Here is a 12,544-nt window from a genome sequence, read left to right as displayed (position 1 = left end):
ATATATATATATATATATATATATATATATATATAGTTATGATTTAAGATTTGTTACATAGTCTTTTATGTTTCTCAAATGTTACTACATACACAATCTAGAATAGCAGCAGTATCTTAATTTCTTCAGAGGTATTTGGAAAGAAAAAAGAATGCTTCCATTTTGCACTTCATTTGTGGTTAAGATGAATGTCTCCAATGTTGCACTGAAGCATTTCTATCACAAAAGGAATGAATCTGAATCTTAACCCCTACCTATACCTGATTCTCTAATTCTCGTTCTGTTCCTAACTTCTATATAATTAATATTCTAGACTCTAGACAGGAATTTCCACTTTGTTCTCCAAATTTCAATTTATTTTTTTTCCTTTGGGCACAATCCAGATTACAATTCTGGTAGCAGATTTATTACTGGCCTGGGGATATGCCTGGACTGCACATTAAGGATTATTTCTAGCTTTGTTACCTACCCAGTGGAGGTTTCAGAGAACTCAGTCAAGACACATCATAAATTTTAAAAAGCACCTTAAATCTTTATTGAAGAAAGACTTGCAGATACTGGGGAATTTTCATCTGTGAATATAATGAGATACTGGATTTTTGGTAAGTCTGTCAGCTTTTCCTAGTAGATGACCTATAAAAAAGGTACTTATCTAGCTATCCTAATATATAAAAACCCAGGGTCCAGAACAACTGATTGAAGGTTCAACTGAACACTGGAAGTCAGTCCTGCAGTCAGTGCTGGGTTGCCGTGGTGACCCAGTACTGATTGCTGCCAGTGCGGAAGAAGAGACCCAGTACTGTGGGTCAGGCCTGGAGAGAGAGGCAGGGTCTGATCCACAGCCTCCTTGGCAGCTGTTGATTAGCTGTTATCTCTCTTTTTCTCCATGCATTGCCAGCTGCCACGCCTCTGTTTCTCTCCAGGCCTCCTTAGGACTGCTGATCAGCCCTGCCTCTGTGATCAGGCCTGGAGATGCTGACTGGCATAGAAACTGACCAATCAGAACCAAAGCTGGGTGAACTGTGAGGAGCCAATGGATGCCTAGGAGATGGAGCTTTTGATGCTGACTGGCATAGAAATCGACCAATCAGAACCAAATTGGCTGGCAGTTGGGGGCCGAGATCAGGCTGGCAGGCAGGTGAGTGGTTAGGAGCCAGCGGTCCCAGATTGCAAGATGGATATCTGACTGCTGATTTAGGCCCAATCCTACTGGCAGTCGGACATCCCCCAAGGAGTCCCTGATTGGAGAGGGTGCAGGCTGGGCTGAGGGAATGCCCCCTACGTGCACAAATTTTGTGCACCAGGCCACTAATATATATATAGTATATAAACAGCTTAAGGAACTGAAGAACTGGGATGACCAGAAAAACCAGGCAACTGGCCGATAGTTATGATGCGCACTGACCCAGACCTTGCTGCTGGGGCCCTGACAGCCCCAAATCTGATTCACCTGCACTCTGGACCCAAACAGGAGGGAGGTGAGAGGTTGATTCCTTGAGGAATCAGCCATTGGTTACCTTGCTGCTGGGCCAACCTCCTGTGGTCCCTCTCCCCAGCTGGCCAGGCCCCGATTGGCCCCAATTGCCGGACAGGCTGAGGGACACCACCTGTGCATGAATTAGTGCACCAGGCCTCTAGTCCTATATAATAAAAGCCTTATATGCAAATTATCTCATTGGGTAGTCGTTTGACCAGGAGTTTGACAGCTCACTATGACACGCGTTGACTGCAGGGGCAAGTCAGGCTCCCTGTGGGTCTGTGCAGGAGCCAGTCTGCAAGGTCAGCGGGAGCAAGCGCGCTGCCTGCCCAGCTTCTGTGCAGTGCTGCTGGGAGGCCCAGAGGCCCACGCTGAGCCCTGGCCTGTGGTAGCCGACGCTCCCTACATCTCAGCATGGGGATTCAAGTGCCATGACTTAGGCGGAGGGGGGTATGGGGTGCGGGGTCCTGGGGGCCTAGGTGCTGCCCAGGGCCTAGAGGGCAGCTCGAACCTGTCCTTCCATGCCAGATGTTTGCACTTTGATCACTGGCCAGGATTACAGAACACACCTGTGAATGAATTTCATGCACTGGGCCTCTAGTAAATTAATAATAGTTGGTTTAGAGGGGCTTCAACCACTCTATTTTATTATCTTCTTGCAACACTGTTATACATGAGATATGAAGTCACCCAGCAAGGAATAAATTATTTCCTAAGCTATAAAACGAAGGCTGTAACAATATCAAGGGCTAGAGAAAACCAGGTGCCCCTTGTCACGAGTGAGGAAGAAATGTCAACTATCATTTATTTTAAAAATCAGAACTGCCGAAACCGGTTTGGCTCAGTAGATAGAACGTCGGCCTGCGGACTGAAGGGTCCCAGGTTCGATTCTGGTCAAGGGGATGTACCTTGGTTGCAGGCACATCCCCAGTGGCGGGTGTACAAGAGGCAGCTGATCGATGATTCTCTCTCATCAATGTTTCTAACTCTCTATCCCTCTCTCTTCCTCTATGTAAAAAATCAATAAAATATATTATTTAAAAAAAAATCAGAAGTACTGTCTAAATTTAACAATGTATAAGATTTGTTCCTCCCTACTAACCCCCCCTCCCCAATTTTTAATAATTACCCTGTGGTATAGTATGAAGAACCCCAGTCCATAAATCAGGAAGGCTGGATTTTAGTCCACACTCTAACACTAACTAGGTCTGAGGCATTAGGGAAATTACTTTCCTTCCTTCCTTCAACTTGTTTCTTTATTTCTTATATTAGGTTTGAGTTCAACAGCCTTAAATTACATTCTAGCATATAGGCTTCTTAATTTTGAATATTAGTATAAAGTAGTAAATAACCAAGAGTGAGTGTCTAAATAGAATGAAACAAAGTAATAATTTATTCCTTTTAAAATGTTCTTTGGATTCTTAGGCTTTCTTCTCTTGTTTATATATTTTTTATTTTTATTGATTTTTTACAGAGAGGAAGGGAGAGAGATAGAGAGCTAGAAATGTGGATGAGAGAGAAACATCGATCAGCTGCCTCTTGCACACCCCCCACCGGGGATGTGCCCGCAACCAATGTACATGCCCTTGACCGGAATCGAACCTGGAACTCCTCAGTCCGCAGACCGACACTCTACCACTGAGCCAAACTGGTTTCGGCGGCTTTCTTCTCTTGTTACCAGAAAGGGCAGTTGGCCTGGAAAGGGTCTGGAAGGGCTGGGGAAATAAATGAGCCTTGGGTTGCTGCTTTGGTCACTAAGAAGTCAGAGAAAAGGAGGCCTTGGAGACAGGTTCAGGGGGGTTGCCACAGGTGAACTGCAGCTGTCCTGGTTGCAAGCACTGTGGAGTCCCTTCATGTTTAGGAGATGCATGTCTGTGGGGAAAGAAGTGAAGGGAGAGGTTCAGGTGTACTCCTGGGAGGGACCCTCATTTTAGTAAGGATGCAGTTGTGACATTTATGTAACATCAGTATAACAAGGATCATTACCTTTCTTTACATAGATTGTACTTATGACTAGTTTATCTATCAACAGTGTAACTATCTACATAAACTGCCAGTTCTACCACTTCCTTTTCCTCTGCTTGCCAATTGCCTCCCTTTAGTTATTTATACTCATCTGCAAGTCAAGGTTTGAAGAAAAGCAGTACGTACTTTTAAAAAAATGTGTAACAAACACTAGTTACTCTAAGTTGTGCTTAATTCCTTTCCTGGACTCAACAAACCAATATTTGCCAAGGTTTCTTAGAATACTGAAATTTTCATGGTACATAACAATAGAAAAATTATTTCAAAGAAAGTCTAAATAACTAAGAAAATAAAAACAGCATATTTAACAGAGTTGAGTCAGTTTTAATTCTTTAAGACTTGGGGTAAATCACTTATTTAACTGCTGAGTCTCTGTTTCTTTAATTAAAAAACATAAGGTAACTGACCTAATGTTTGTTAAAGTCTTTTTTTTTAAGTTCTAAATTCATGAGCTCTTTGTAAATTGGTACTCAATATTTTAAATGTATTATAGTGAATGAATATATAATTTATTATTAATAAGTTAATGCTCTAAAAGGGTTTTTTTCAACTTATAAAAAATTGTTATGTAATGTGGAGTAAATTTTAAGCTTCAGATTATCCGACAAAAGTAGGTATCAATAATTAGGAAAGACTTTGGAAAGAATTTAGAACTTTAGAGTTAAATATAATTTTAAAAATCCTCACCCCTATTAACTTTACTGCCCTAAATCTTTATTAATAAAAGGGACACTGAGGTTTTTTAAAATAAAAAAGAAGAACAAAATGTAATCTGTTGTGTTTTAGATATAACTTGCCAAATCAAGTTACTGATCAGCATTCTTTTCCTGCTGATAATTGATGTGCAGAGAAGAATTTTTATATTTGGGGGTGGGAATGGTCAAGCTAGGGAGTAAAAAATTATCAGTACACTAAGCAGGATACTAATCAGAAACAAAATATCTAGGCCACAGGTCTATGGATGGCATTTCTGGGAAAAGTATTATAGGAATTATTTCAACTGATTTTAATTTTTAAAATGCATTTCAAAATCAATCTTCTAAATTCAGAAATCAAACAAGTTTACTGAATTTTATAAAATATATTTTTATTGATTTCAGAGAAGGGAGAGGGAGGAAGAGATAGAAACATCAATGATGAGAGAGAAACATTGATAAGCTGCCCCCTGACACCCCCCACTTGAATCGAGCTTGAAACCCTGGCAGGTGACCGGAATTGAATCTGTGACCCCTCAGTCCATAGGCAGATGCTCTATCCACTAAGCCAAACCTGCTAGGGCAAGTTTATTGAAATTGATAAACTGGTGATGTCTTCTACTTTTATTCTTGGAGACAATGGGACTGGAACGGAGAATTGCCTACACCAAGCTAATGAGGTTATTTCAACCCCTTTCTTATTCATCCTGACCTATATTAAGCATATATTTATTTTCTTAACCCTGTGTGACTACATCCTAAAAATAACTCTTAAATACTCCAAGATAGCCATAGTGAAAAGAATTTCTTTAGCACTACGTATTTTCAAGGGTAAAGACCTCTAACTATTGCCAATCCTAGTCACCTCCTGAGACAATGTGAGAAACTTAATGAGGGAAAACTGAAAAGAAAAGTCATAACTTAAACATTGTTTTCTGAAATGATTTTCCAAAGGCCATGATCTAACAATATAACATAAGCCACATAGTTTCGCTTTTATAATTTAGTCAAATTTAGCAATAGTGCAGAAAGAAAAAAAAAGGGGAACAAAGTGAAAATATAGCCAAATGTAATCAGATTTGATCCAAATTCTACTTGACTTTCTGTGTCACCTTTATGTTATTTTTTTAGCTTCAATTTCTTCAAGTGCAAGATGATACATATACACTGTCTCCATCACAAAAATGATGTGTGGTGATTAATGAGTTAATGCCTATAATAATATAATGTGGAGTTCTAGCATAAAGACTATAAATTAAAAACCTTTTCTCAACACATCTGCATGAGATGATTCTCAAATAAAAACAGATGTGAAGGTAGTTTATAAATTACTGTGTTAATGAAACATTACCACACTGACTGGCTCTTCTCATTAATATTTGTAAATGGGTGGGATAAAATTTACAACTAGACACAGATTATTATACAGGACGATAAATGCTATGAAAATATAGAGTGCTACATGAGAACTAGGTGGGGGTGGGAGGTAGATGCTTTCACTTATCATCTCCTTTATCTTAATAATACTTTCCTGAGCTTATCATCCTTTTACACATGAGGAAATCAAGGCTTCAGGTTGTTAAGTCAATTAATTTGTCTAAGTTCACACAACTTAAGTGGGAGAGCCAGGAACACAGGTTTAACTTAAAGACTACATTCTCTCCACTCTTTCAAGATTTTGCGGTCTTCTTCAAGTATAGCTAATGCCCTCAATGCACATCTCAGTTAATTCTCCCTTTCTCAATGAGACCTACCCTAATCATCCTATATAATAATTCCCTGTACCATTCTCTCCTTTTTCTTTATAAGTGTTTATAACTTTCTAATAAAAATATTTTAATTTAATATTATTTATTTATTTTTAAATATATTTTATTGATTTTTTACAGAGAGGAAGGGAGAGGGATAGAGTTAGAAACATCGATGAGAGAAACATCGATCAGCTGCTCCTATACACCCGCTACTGGGGACGTGCCCGCAACCAAGGTACATGCCCTTGACCAGAACCGAACCCGGGACCTTTCAGTCTGTAGGCTGATGCTCTATCCACTGAGCCAAACTGGTTTTGGCTATATTATTTTATTTACTGTGCATATTCCCTGTGGCCCTCTGCTAGGTAATAAGTTCTAGGAAGTTAGGAACTTTTGCTTCTTGTGTGTGTGTGTGTGTGTGTGTGTGTGTGTGTGTGTGTGTGTGTATATATATATATTTTTTTTTTTCTTTTTTTTTTTTTCCCCCAAACCTAGAATAGTGATCAATTCACAGTAGTCTGGCCCATTATTTCCTTTCCACTTTTCATCTTTACCTGTATGCAAGAACTTGTTAACCATCCTTGCTTTTAATTCTTGGGGTGGGGAGATCAGGGCCTATATCTGAGCCAAATTAACATTAAAATATTATTTACATTTACTCTGAAATTATGTTTTAAAAGTTGGGTCATAAGAATCATTTAAAAAAATTCTAGCCGGAATTAAAAAGTTATGAAAAGACATGTAAAATAAACTGTGGAATGTTGAGGATACAAATGATAGATCAGTACTTAAGAGTGCCTGCTCACTTTCTATGATGTTTTAGAGACTGACTGTGAGTCACAGATGAAACACAGGAATCAGAGTATTTTGAAGCAGTGGTTCTCAAACCTTACGGATTTCAAATACCAGTTAAATTAAAAAGAAAAGTTGGAATGACAGAGATAGAGACATCCGTGAGAGAGAAACATTATTAATTGGCTGCTTCCTGCACATCCCTAACCAGGAACCAAGCCCTAAACCAGGAATCTAATTATGACCTCCTGGTTCATAGGTCAATGCTCAACCACTGTATCACACCTGCTGGGCTAAAGGTTAGTCATTTTTATTAAGCAAATTTAGATTCATAAATACATCGTTTACATAAAAATAGTTCTATGTAAATTTAAGATCTAAATGTGAAAAAGTAAAACTTTTAAAACAAGTTATAAGAGAACCTATAACCACAGGATATAGAAAACCTTTAAAGAGAAAAAGCACAATCATAAAAGAATAAACTTGACATTAACATTAACAAAATATTCAAAATGAAAAGGCATGCTAAAAACTAGACAGATATTTGTAAAGCCTACCAAGTATTTTTACCAGAGTATATAAAAAGCATTTACAAATCATTTAAAATGAGCAATTCCATAAAAAAAAAAATAATAATGTATAGGAAAAGGAATGTGAATGGCTAATAAGAGTTCTCAATTGCAGGTCATCTAATTGGGGAGATGTAAATGAAAACTACAATGAAGTACTATTTCATACTCAAAATGAAGAAACTTGGGAAGTCTAAAGTACTTGGAAGGTGGGAAAATAGACTTTTGCCATTATGGAAACAAACACCTGGGAGAGAAAACTGGTAGTTTAAAGTTGAAGCAGTAGCATCTACCCTGTGTTCTAGAATCTAGACTTGTACCCAGGGCAATCTTGCTCAATATTGGCTTTTAGTTGTTATAATGAATGGTGGGCACTACTGAACAGATGTCCTGGTGCCAAGCATTCTTGGTGCGTGGAGATAATGCTGCACCACATCCCATATCTCTGGAACATTCTGCTGGACATTAAGGTCAGATATTTATAAACAGGACTTAACAAAAAATATAGATTTGTTTTAATATAATGTAGATTATAAAGAATGCAACCACTATTTAAAGAGATAAGACTGGCCGAAACCGGTTTGGCTCAATGGATAGAGCGTTGGCTTGGGGACTGAAAGGTCCCGGGTTCTATTCCGGTCAAGGGCATGTACCTTGGTTGCGGGCATATCCCCAGTGCGGGATGTGCAAGAGGCAGCTTATCAATGACTCTTTCTCATCGATGTTTTTAACTCTCTATCCCTCTCCTTTCCTCTCTGTACAAAATCAATAAAATATATTAAAAAAAAGAGATAAGACTGCACTTTTATTTTTGTTCATACTTTACTGAAAATAGTTCGTTATTTCAGAAACTTATTTTTCATCATTAGTACCACCACTGGTGTTTGAATGGCCAATTCAACACCTGTTTTAATCTGCATTAGTAGCCGTCCTATTTATTCATGGGGATACTACTCATTGGTGCAAAGCAACTGACAACTACATTTCTTCTAGCAGTGCTTCTTATACTTTAATGTGCACACAAATCACTTGGGAATCTTGTTCAAATTCAGCATCTGAGTTGGTAGAGCAGGGTCTGAACTTTTGATTTCTAACAGGCTCCCAGAATTCTGATGGTACTGGTCTACTATCACACTTGGTAGAAAGATTTAGAGCAGGGGTCTTCAAACTACGGCCCGCGGGCCACATGCGGCCCGCAGAGGAGTCTGATCCAGCCCGCCAGGTTTTTTGGGCAGTGAGCACAGCCGAGGTGTTACAGTAGGAATTAGTAGTTCATATAGTCCGGCACTCCAGCTCTCTGAGGGACCGTGATCTGGCCCCCACTTTAAAAAGTTTGAGGACCCCTGATTTAGAGTGTGGTTGAACCCCAGCATTTACAGAACAAAATATATTACTTTGTTATATGTTACTTTTTATATTTTAGTAAGGGCATTACTTTCCTTAAAATATGAATGCAAGTTTATTGTTTTCAATTTCTTTTTAGGACAGTATTGGGGAAGTTGCAAAACATGTCTATAAAAATGAGATACAGGGTCAAGAGCCACTGCCCTAAGTAAACACATAAAAGAATATTCCCCACAAGACTGTTTAATAAGCAAACAAGTAGAAAAACTAAAATAAATAAAAAAAACTTGATATAGTCACATAATGGAACACATACCATATTGCAGAAAAATAAAGTAACTAGAACTACCTGACTAAACACAAATAAATTTTAGCAAATTGAGTGAAGAAAGCTACAGATACAATCATCATATTTAAATAATCTTAAAACAAAGAAAAATTATATAATGTCCATGAGTGTAAAGGTAGGAAGTAAAGTACAAATATGGGTAGGATGGGTGCGTATCAATTTTGGGTCAGTGGTGAGGAATGAAGAGAAGGGTATAGAGGGGTAGGTAAAGTACCATGAGAAAGCTTCATTTTGTTTTGTAGTTTTATTTCTTTAAGTTGGTAATGGATACATGGATATTCATTATATTGTGTGTTGCCAATACTTATATTGCTATATTATTTGTCATTTCACCTGAATTGGCAAAAACTGTTGGGTCTAGTCAAGTGTTAGAAAAACACTTCTCCCGAGGAAAGGATTTAGGAATAGATGTCAGAAAAATCAGCTTCAAGTGTCAATTCTGCATCTTACAAATTGTGTAGCTTTAGGCAATTTGAATAATTAAGCACTCTGGGTTTTATTCCACCTGTATATGATATCACTTTTCCCCTCTGACTCACAAAGCTGGTTGAGAGGCATACAGAGCAATATATGTGAAAATTTTTTAACAGGGTAGGAAAGGCAGGCGTAATTTTTGAGCAGTAAGAGCAAATCTTACTGCTTTATATTATAAATAAAATCTATCAGTAAATAAACCAACCAAGTTCATCTGTCATCACTGATTCTAAAGATATAACCAATCTTATCATGGAAGAAACTTTATGCCTACTAGTATAAATTCCTAAATGCACAGAGATAGGCATTCTCCCTATTATAACTACTTTATGCTAATTCTTCACCAAGAAATTTAAGTTCATAACATCAAAACAAAATAAGAGAACAATTTGTACTTATTTAACTGAAACAGTCTCTGTCACATACCAGAGTAACTGTTGATTCTTATTGCCCTTACTATAGAGTGAGCAGGTGGCACGTTTTATTAGCCCTATATTACAAATGAAGAAACTGACTCAGACATGGGGGAGCTGGCCGGTAGACCAAGTCAGTGACAGAACATGGAACAGACCCTAATGGCCTAGTTCTTCTGTGTCCATTAAGCAGCAAAAACATTATTTTGTCACAGGGATACAGAAAATCCTTTGTCAGATGTCATTTCACACTCATTTCAAAATGGGTAAAAATACTCAAGAAAACAAGCCACTTACCTACAGTACCATACAGTGAGGGACAAAATTAAAACTGCCTTGCCTGGTAAAAATCGAATCCCATCCTTGCCAATTAACCTTATTAATACTATGGTAAGACAAAAGAGGTGTCAAAATATGGATGAGGGTGCTATTCATTTCCCCCTGGATCTCAAAAAAAAAAAAAAAAAAAAAAATAGCGATTCTTTGCACACCAGGGATTTTATTTTATTTTTTATTAGTGGAAACGTGGCTATCTCCACTGTTCAAGTAACCCACTACCACTACTCCCAAAATAGAAATTTACCAACAAGCCAAGAGTTGGCAGTACCTAATTAGAACACTGCAATTATGATAACTATCAAAACACTGGTAATTATTAGATATTAGACAATGTCACCCAAGTGATTTATGCTATAAATACATAAAGAGACAAAACTCTTTATGGAGAAGAGTTCATTTTCTTTTAAGGCTTCCTGTTAATGTACTAGTAGTAAATAGAAGCATACTATCCCAACAGGTACCTGACTTACTCAGACCCACTAGGTGGCTTCAAATGCTGGCAGAAGACAGCCAACCTTCATTTTATTAATTGGAGCCTTAAAAAAAAAAATCAATGACTCATCTCTTTGTGGATCAAATATTAAACAGCAATATCTTCTCATAAACACCCCAAATTTAAACATCACCCTGTCTTGTATTCCGTTATTCACCCCTCTGCGTTACCAAATCCACCTCGTACTGACTGATTTAAAACAAAGCATCGTGTAAAACAAACCATGCTCTGGCACTGCCAGGCATTTCACCATAAGATCACCACGAACGTTTTTGTCTTAAACGAGACGCTGGGTTGCATTCCCTTTACAAAAATAAAGCCCTTCACAACAATACAATCTAACTGGAAAGAACTCTCGTTTCAGGATAAAACACACACACACACACACACACACACACACACAGAACACACCCAAACATAAAACTCCCCATTTTCCGGTGCACAATCCCTCACCACGCTACCCTGGAGTTGGAGAATAGGTAAGACTGCAGCTCGCCCACCCAGAGAGAAAAGGAACCCTACGGGCGGCCCGGCCGGCATTCGAAAATCCCCGGGGCCCCGGTAGATTCGATCTCACACCGGGGCCGGCGCACGAGGGCGTTCGGGAGGCAGCGTGCAGGCTCCGCGATCTCCCCGTGAACCTGACCTCCCCGCCCCTCCCCGCCCGCGGCCAGGAAAGCAGAGGAAGGGAAAGCAGACCTTCTCGGTAAGGAGGACCCAAGGAAGACCTTTCCCCACCGACCGCCAGTCTCCCCCAGGCCCCCCGATTCCCGCCGCCTCGCCCACCGCACTGACCCTCCTCCACCTCCACCTCTCCCTCCCCCGCCCCCCATCCCAATCCCAATCCTCTCCAAAACCGGGAGGGGCTCCCCGCCTTTCCCCCCCGCGCTCGGTGGGATCCCGGTCTCCAACAACAAAGACGCATCGCGCTCCCCTCCCCCTGCCGGGCTGCGGCTCGCCTCGCCCGCGCTGCGGCTCCGGGCCTAGCAGCGCCCCCTCCTCAGCCCGCCGCCCGCCGCCCGCCGCCCGGCCCCCGCCGCCCGCCGCCGCCTCACGCACCTGCACCGGCGGGGCCGCAGTCACGGTGCCGGGCGGAAAGGGCTGGAAGAGAACCTCCGCCGCCGCGCTGTCGTCCTCGGGGCGCGCTCCGCGATGCCGCCGCCGGACTCCCCCGGCCTGCGGGCGGGACCGGCCGAGCCGAAGGGGAAGGGACGCGGGCTGCGGTGCGGGCGACGGGACGGAGAAAGGCGGCAGCGCCCGAGCGGGCCCACTCGCGCTCCCTCCTCGCCTCCTCGCGCCGGCCCTGCGCCTCCCCCCGGGCTCGCGTTCTGCTGAGTAACGGCCCCGGCTCCGCCGCCGGTGGCTCTCGGTCGGCCCTCAGGTCCCGAGCAGCCGTGGTCGCAGCTGCCGCTGCCGCTGCCGCTGCCGCCGCCGCCGCCGCCGCCCTTTACGGCACTGCAGACACCACCCAGCCCCAGCCAGGTGTTTCTCCGCTCGAACCCTCCTCCCTTCGGGCTCCGGTTCTGCCTGCCAGGCGCGGGGCTCGCGGTCGTGGCGGGAGGGAGGCTGGAAGGGAACCGAAGTGGGGGGGGCCGGGGGGCAGCGAAGGACTCGCTCAGCCAGGACTTGGTCACTGACTGGATGGAGATGCCAACACTGACCCGGGCTCCAGCCTCCGAGCAGGCAGGGGGCGGGGCGCAGTCCGGTTTAACCCGATTTCCACCAATCGCGAGCCGAGCCCTGGAGCCCGGCGCCAGGAGAGGCTGAGCTGAGTCGGCAGGAGGCGGGGACTGCGGAAAAGAAGGGCCAATGGAAGCGAAGAT

At 41.8% G+C, this 12,544-nt stretch overlaps 1 protein-coding gene across 2 annotated transcripts in view; it reads right to left on the bottom strand.

Moving 5' to 3' along the window:
• The window catches only part of ABHD17B (abhydrolase domain containing 17B, depalmitoylase), a 41,090-nt gene extending 28,689 nt beyond the window's left edge, over positions 1–12,401 (bottom strand). Inside the window, exon 1 of one of the 2 annotated variants that reach the window (XM_084899552.1) lies at positions 11,781–12,401. The gene's annotated coding sequence lies outside the window, so the exon portion shown is untranslated. The remainder of the gene's footprint in view (positions 1–11,780) is intronic. The other variant, XM_084899551.1, reaches the window with a different exon arrangement.
• Between the last annotated feature and the right edge of the window lie 143 nt (positions 12,402–12,544).

The sequence above is a fragment of the Pipistrellus hanaki genome (assembly GCF_964339955.1).
Source record: "Pipistrellus hanaki genome assembly, chromosome: 11".
In the NCBI taxonomy this organism is placed as follows: Eukaryota; Metazoa; Chordata; class Mammalia; order Chiroptera; family Vespertilionidae; genus Pipistrellus; species Pipistrellus hanaki.
The sequence above is the reverse complement of the archived record's forward strand: the minus strand, read 5'-3'. Positions and strand labels throughout refer to the sequence as shown.